Here is an 8301-nt window from a genome sequence, read left to right as displayed (position 1 = left end):
ATGAGCAGATGAAGTGATCCCTACAAGTGCTCCTTTAAAGGGAGTTTAAGGATGCAAAAAGGATAATCAGGAGACTGCTGCTAATGTAGTCCTAAACTTCTGGAAACTTGTAAGTTTGTGAGATGCTCTCCACTTGCTTTATTATCTGTATATCTTGCACAAAGATACGCGTTTGCTTGAGCCATCAAACAGCAAGTGCTTGCTTCTGATCTGAGCTCCCGCCATGGCCTGTCGTGAGACTGGGAGGATAAGGTTTCAAGGAGAAAAAAATATTCTTTTGCTGTTTGCCAGGAGTGTTTAAAGTATAAATACATGTGGTGGTAACAATTTGGAAAGAAAGGGGAGGAGTAAGAATATAACTAACTTTTATGCTTCCCTTTTTACATAGAAAGCATTTAAGTTGTTTCTGTTTGTTGGATACCTTATTTTATAAGAAGACGACTGATGGAAATGGTGCATCATTAAAGTAGGTGTATTTGCATTGTTATCGTAGGGCCCAGAATTGTTCTTAAAACATGAAATTCACATTATTTGCTGTCAATGAAAGTAGCACATAAGAATAAAAGTCTGATTTATATCCATAAAATAAGTTTTGTGCTATTTCTGTGACTGTGGTTGCATTTCATCCATAGTGAGCAAGCATACTTCCATTTTAGAAGGAGCCAACATTTTTGGCTTTGTGCAATGCAAATAAGTTACGCTTTTGCAGAGGTAGCGTCAATTTGTGTTCTGAGAATATTTGTATAAAAATACAAAAAGCGTCACTTTACCAGCATGATATTTACTGGGTTAAACAGTAGCATTCCTATGACCTTAGTAATAGAGTTTGGTTCAAACACTCACAGAGGAAGCTTTTGGGGAGAAAAATAAGATTTAAAATCCATATAGTTCACAAAAAGTATCGGGTGGTGCTATTCCATGCCTAGTTACTATCTCACTGATAGGGAGACGTGCCTTTAGATCTTTCAGAAACAAATCCATCAAGAACGTATTTGCTTCATAGTTCAAAATTCTGTAATGTATCACATTAAAGAAAATGAAAAACTAATCTGAAAACTCAGTTTGTTGTTACCTTTAACACACACACACACACACATACAATCAGTTCTCTGAAGGGTTACTGAGCTGTATCTGTCTTCTTTGTAGGTGATGTTAAATAGAATGAGATTTTTGTTTCACAGAACAGTGTACAAGCAAATAGTGGTTTGTAATTAAGTGAGTCTTTTGAAATAGTGAATGTTCTGCCTACACAAAACACTACAGATTCAAAGTACACAATAGTCATCTCACAGAAGTCCACATGGCTTAAAAAAAGCAGTTTCTGTGCTTGGAAGGTGTAAGATTGTCAACCCAGGTTTGGAAATACAGGGAGTAACTTGTTCAAAGATTTAGGTAATCATGTTCTTGTGTGCATAATAGATTTGTCATTTATTCCTGTATATTTTGGGTAGAAACCTCTGTTTTTAACCGAGATTCAGAATGACAAGGAATGGTGTCTAATGGTTGATCGCTGGATTTTGGGTCCCTAGAACTTAAAACATGAAAAGTACTTACATAATTCAATGAGTTTAGTCCTTTACTTACAGTTGCAAAATCTTCCAGAGTATTAGACAAACTTTTAGGATGTCTTTAACAACGGGATCTTGAGATACCTTATCTGAGAAATAGTCAAAGATTTGTGTTCATACAACTTTATTTTATTTACACATGCTCTATTTTTCTCACATCAGAAAATCTACACTTAATAAAGTATGGAAGCAGTGTTTTGCAATGAACAGACATACACAGGAGAATGTGCTGCTGCTCTGGACTTGTGTGTATGTATGCAATTGGATAGACTTAAAAAGTTGATGGGAAATAATATGTCAGTGCCAGTCATACTGTTGGTAAGAACACAGGTGGTTTTTTTCTGATCATAGATGATTACAAAATGTCAGAAATGTTCTCATTGAAGTGATTCTAGAGAAGGTTAAGACTTGGTCATAGTTTGTATAATTCCATGGAAAACTGCCATTTTTGATACAGGGTCACTGATGTTAACAGAAAGGGATAGGAAAAATCAGTGGCTGGAAAGGGAAGCTACACAATCTGTAATCCAGAAATCAGATGCACATTCTTAAGAGTAGTGACGAGTGATGGGATTATTTTTATTATTTCATTGCTGGAAGCTTTAAAAGGATGATTGGTTTTGTATGGTATCTATTGGTTTTATGTATATATATATACATATACGTACACATATATATAAACCAGTGTCTTTCAAGCACAAGTTATATGACTGAAGCAGGAATTGCTCCAGGAAATTCCTGTGTCTTGTTACTCAGGGGGTCAAATTAGACGATCAGACAGTGAAAATGAGTTTCTCTTGTGGTGAAGGAGTTCAATCTCTTTTTTCTCAGAGAAAATCCTTTTTAATTTGAGATTCATTATCCACAATCTGGACCAGAAGATTGAAGCATCACAGCAACACATTTGCCCAAAGTGGTAGTTGGACAGATTGAACTAGTACAACCAGGAATGCATGTTGCCTTTTAGAGTGCAGAGCTATTGCCTGTCCTGTGGTGTTGAGAACCTGTGAAAAATATTTTCTTATTACCCCCTGGAGATGACCACTGTCATGTGAAGCTTTCTCATCCTTTACACCTGTCTACCATGAAATACTACACATTGTATTATTGTTAACATTTATGTTCCTAAAAACAATAGTTCAATACTTTAAGGACTTGTTATGGAAGTTTTCAGTTCAAGGCACTCTGTACCAAGTAGGAAACCTCTACCAAGAACTGTATTTGGTGCTTTGGACCAAACAGGTAGGTGAAATGAGCAGAACATGGTGTTGAATTCTGTCAGAAGATAGATTGCAAGGCAATTCTTTGCAAAGACAGCTTTAGGCAAGCAGAAATGGTGTCTATTTGTTGTGCTCTAAGCTTGAAAATTTATAATCAGATCTGATGTGTTTTAGTAACGTTACCCTCTGTTGGCTCTCACTGCTAGGTAGAATGTCAGTGCACCCTTCTCTTGGACACTGAATGCTTTCTGTATGTCCTGACATGCTGGATGTGTTTTCTGGCTGATAACAGAGGGGTTTATATCCCCCTTTTTGCACAGAGAGAGATTCTGTACAGAGATTTCCTCTGCCAAAAGCCATCCTGAGTTTCTACCAGTCAAAAGTTACCCCATCTCGCCCGTGGTTAATGGAATTTACACATGAGATAGTCACGCATTTCCAAGCATTTGAAATGGCAGGGTTTCACTGTAAAACCCAAAGCTGTAAAGAAACGGCATGTTTCAGTTCACTTTGCAAAATGCAGAATCTGCTGATTTGCTTGCCAGTTTGTTTGGTGAGGAGCCTTTCATCCCGCTGTCTGCAAACCAGGACATTGTTCATGCAGAACTGCCAATTCAAGGATTGCAAAAACCCCCCCAAACTAAACCAGATTTGAATAAAACTGAGGGGGGGCTGGGGGAGAAGATTGTCGGGACTCTAGCTCCAGACTAGGGCTGCTATGTGGGTAGCACCTGTTGCAGCTGAATGTTTTGGATTCTTGTCAGTGGCAAAGGACATTTTGGGGTCCTTCAAATTCCTTGGAACAGACAGGGAGTCCTTGAATTTTAAAGGGATCCTGGGAACTCATTGACAGTCAAGGCAGGTAGCTCCATTTCAGATCTGGAAATATCAAAATATGAAATAATTAAACAAATCCTTTCTTTAGGAAGCTTAGCAGAGGTTTAAAATACAAATGTAAATCCCTCTAAAGCTAAGAGAGTCAAAAGCCTGCAGAGTTTTCAAGAAACTGTCCAGTTCAACTGAATATGCTCAGATTTGATGGGCAGAACATCTTAAAACATCACAACTCATGGAGAAGCAGAACAACTGGCTTTTTAGGAGAGAATACTTTTCTCCTCCTTCTGTGATTGCTGTTGCTAACATTTTTTAAATGCCAGTTTTCTCCCAGGAGGTGAGAGAGATTAAACAGCACCCGTTTCTAATAATCCACCTGAGTGCTTGCTGCCAAAACATGGCCTAAATCTGAGTAGATGCTTCATTAAGACTCACCACCTGCTTTTGATATCTGGCTTTAGCATAGGTTTGCCGTGTGATCGTAAGAATTCATTTAAGGCGGAATTTTCAAAGGTGTCTTCTAAGTAACCTAGGTGCCTGCATTTCATTTTGAGAGGCTTAGTCACTTATGGCTGGATTCTCAAGGGGCCTTTGAAACCTAGAAAACATTATAATTTTTTAATCAGTTTTCAGAAGTCTGCTTTCAGGTCCTGCTAAGGAGACTGGAAATTTCGTTATTGAGTTCAATAGCATACGGGTTAAGTCCGAATAATACATTGGTGCCTTCCCATTCAGGTTTTTCTGTGCCTTTGACCTAGCTGCAGAGAGTAAAACCTCTTCGATGCAGTCTGTACAGCCTTTCTGTAGAGTGGTACTTTGTAATAACTTGCAGTGATGCATGTATTATAATGATCTTTTTCATTCTTCCTGCATCTGAAACAAGGGTGAAATACAACAGAATCTGTGAATAATGAAACATAAATGCTATGATGAAATTTTAAAAAATTCAGCTCCCTAGATGAGAGAAAATACTCAGGTAGTTCATATAGGTACATATAGTGCACTAATGCTGTGACCCAGAGCAATTTGAAAATAAAGTTGATGGATTATATAAATACTAGTGGGAGAAGAACAAAAACTAAATATAGATTGGATACTTAAACGTTACACTGTAGTAACGTTCACTTTAATTTGGTGGATATTTTCACAGAATGTTTAAGCTTCCATTTGCCCCAACTCCAGCTTCTTGTCCTTTTTCCTCTTTTCACCCTGGAGGGAACTAACACAACTAAATCTGATTTTGTGCATGGTGAGGGGGTGTTCTGATCACCTGTTTCAGCAACAGAAAGGACTTATATTAGATGAAGTGACCTGGTCTTAGTTACAGAAAGTAATGATGACCTTTATTCCTGTTCTCTTTGCTCATGTGATTACTCCCACTTCGTCAGTGTTGCCAGACTCATTCAAGGTGCTCTCTTGGACATTTCTCAACATCAGATGTTGTTTTAAAAATAAAAGTATTTAAAATGTTTAAATACAAAGTTCTTTTTGTTTATCATCATGTCTCTGAACCTTTAATCTTAGAGCTTCAGGCTTTTCTTGAGCTGAAGGCTGGATAGCTACTTAAGAGCAAAAGACGGAAGTGCTGATTTTGTTACGTAACTCCAGAAGTTTTAAGAATAAATTGTGGCAACGGTAGAAAAGGTCATAACACAGCTAACAAGACTGTGATCTGGTTATGCTTTTTTTTCATTCAATTTGCTGCAAGCAGTTGTATTCAAGTAAAAGCAGCCATCCAGCATACTGATTGTCTTTGTTTCTGGTGCTGTGAAGTTAGTGGGACTAAGTCACATGTGCAATGGGAAAAGTGTGCGAAAGACTTTACAAGAGTGCACCTTTTGTGAATTATTTTTACAGTGATGTAAACAATGGATTTCTCTGTTCATTGATAACTAAATGAAATAAATTGGATTGAACCACAACACTTTTTTGGGAGGGATAAGAAGTGGGAAAAACCCACTTAGTTTTATGTCAAGAAGTTTAATTTTGATTATGATAAATTTAAATCTTCTCAGTTACAAAACTACGATTTTCAAATCCTTAAAAACTTTCAAATTCATTATTTAGGCTTTGCAATTTGTTTTTTTCTTTTTATCAGAAAGGTTTGCAAAATGAAGGTGTAACTTTTTTGTATTTCCTATTTGCGTATTAAAGAAAATGGGGCAGTAATGTGTGAAGAGTGCAGACTGAAAAAATGGCAAACGCATTACGAACTCAGTGTACGCTGGTTAAGTAAGTGCTAAGTATTTCTGTCAGCCAGAAGGTGGTAGCAAAATTCTCCTGTAACAGCTCTGAATTGTGTTCCAGCAGGCATTCTCAATACAAAGTGATTTTGAAATGCAGTTCAGAAAACATATTTTTTTTAGTAGCAGGAACAAATAGCATTGACATTTTTTTCATTTGGCAGCATCTTTGAGTAGAAAAGTGTCTGCACTTACGCCTGAGATGTCATGTGTCGGGAATGCATGTGGGATCTGTTACTTGGGTTTTGTCTCTGTTTTTTTGCAATTGTAATTATGTTTTTTACAGACTTTTTAATGCCAAAGGGAGCCATTTATGGGCTGAAATGACAAGAGATTTGTTTTCCTCATAGCATTGCAAGACTGGAAGATGTCAGTATCATGAGAAGACCAGATAACACATTATTTCCATCCAGAGGAATTCTGTCATTCTTTCACAGATACGAACACAAATGCAGGGAATATTATCCACCGCCTGGGACTGATGTAGCACCCCAGTCATACTCTTAACAAGTGTAACAACTTGAAGATGCGAAGGGATAAGTTTTATTACTCTGTTTTATTATTTTGTGATGGACTTCTGATACTTGTGTGACCCACTGATAAGTCAGTTCACTGTGCAAATAGCCATTCCTATTTTGGCAGAGACACTCTTCATCACTGCAAGAAACTTGTGAGAAATTCAGGCTCTGGAGCACAGCCCGTCCCTCATTTTCTTCTGAACCATTGTATCACGGCTCTGATGATACTCAGTACTCCTCTGCAGACTTTTAAGAAATTGTTCTGTATCTTAGAGATAGTTTCTATGGCAACTATGATTGTGGTTGTGTTTTTTTTTTAAAACTTAGTGGATAGTTTGGAAATAGAGGGAGCGGAGTTTTAATTTGACATTAGGAAAAGTCACCACAATAAAATAAGCTAGAAAAATAAAGCATTCTGTGCTTGATCTGTTTATCAGTAAACTGAAATGGCAGTTCAAGAGAGCATCAGTCTCACTGCCTGGCTTATACGGCAAGTAGGCTGGAGCTGCTAGAACTCTGCAGGAAAGCAAATTAAAAGGATGATCCTCAGAGTAAGCCCTGCCACTCCTAAAATTTTGCAACTGGTGGTCTTTTTAAAATTAGCAGCTTTTGAGAGTGACCACAGCTTTCATAGTCTCCTTTTGCTGAAATTGTGACAGAGAAAAACATTGACCCAAGATTGCAATAACAGAGCATTATTTCAGTGTGCTGCTCTCCCCGTTTCTTGGTCTTCATAGTATAAACGTAAAATTGTTTGAGGCAGTATGTATAGGGCAGTTATGTATGGAATTGGTAGTAGAGCCACAACAATTACAGTGATGAAGATACTGAATGAGCTGATTTTGAACACAGCAAAAGATGGCAGGAAATACAGATAATGGGTAGATATAGATACCAATACAGATACAGAATGTAGATATTAGAATACAGATATAGAAAGCATGGTTAAGACCCAATATGTATGTACTATGTGGAAAACATGCCAAGATACTGAGACAATCACAAAGTTCAGACATCTGTTCTGTACATATGCAGGGAAGGAACATTCACAGGTAAGGTGTCTTTTAGGCAAAAATGTAGGTGTTGCAAAGATGCCAGAGGTAAGATTGACTGTGGATTACACCATAACACCTGAGCATTTGAAAAACCCCAGAGTAGTTTTGCCAACAGCCCTGTTTTTTCTGTTGAGGCAGAAGTTTGTAGAGGGTTAACCCAAAATGAACTTATTCAATGAAAATATAACTGTTAGGATAATAAATAATACATTTCCGAGGATTATATTTAGAGAGCATTACCATAATGCTTACCAGTTCCCTGTCTATATTTAAGTGTTTCAGCACAAAAGAAGGGGACAAAATGTTTATTTTGGGGAAGTGAAACAATGATATGAAATCAAAGGGAATTGATGAAGGATGATGCAAAGGAAAAGCTGCTATTAGTAGAGCGCTCTGGTGTTTTGTCAGTACTGTTACAAACAATACATTATCCTTCTGTTTCTTTGAAATATAGGGGAAAAAAAGACCACATTATTAAAAAATGCTTTGCAATTATGGAGTTCAGTTCAGCATAGTAAAGTGCAGTGACTGCACTTTCAAATGTGCAGGGTACAAAAGCATAATTTCTAGATAGGCATAAGTGAATATTGTAGAAATAATATAAAATTCCTTTATCTCCAAGTCTGTGAGAAGTCCTAATGAAACCCAAAGGTGTTCGTGCTTGATTTAATTGGTACTTGGCATCTTCTTTGAGATTATTGAATGTTATTTTATCTTCGTATAATGCCAAATGACTATTTGCTGAAAAATTGAGGTTCTTTTAAGATGCCTTATGTTGGACGCCAAATTAATTGGGGTATCTGAACTCTATTAGTCATCTGAAACAACTTGGTCTCTATTTCCTGCTCTTACTGACTTATTAA

General features: G+C 37.2%; 1 long non-coding RNA gene across 1 annotated transcript in view; it reads left to right on the top strand.

The window, feature by feature from the left end:
• The window catches only part of LOC142041369 (uncharacterized), a 48322-nt gene that overhangs the window by 1105 nt on the left and 38916 nt on the right, over positions 1–8301 (top strand). The window lies entirely within an intron of this gene.

This window comes from Buteo buteo, chromosome 18 (genome assembly GCF_964188355.1).
Source record: "Buteo buteo chromosome 18, bButBut1.hap1.1, whole genome shotgun sequence".
Taxonomy (NCBI): domain Eukaryota; kingdom Metazoa; phylum Chordata; class Aves; order Accipitriformes; family Accipitridae; genus Buteo; species Buteo buteo.
This window is presented reverse-complemented; position numbering and strand designations above follow the sequence as displayed.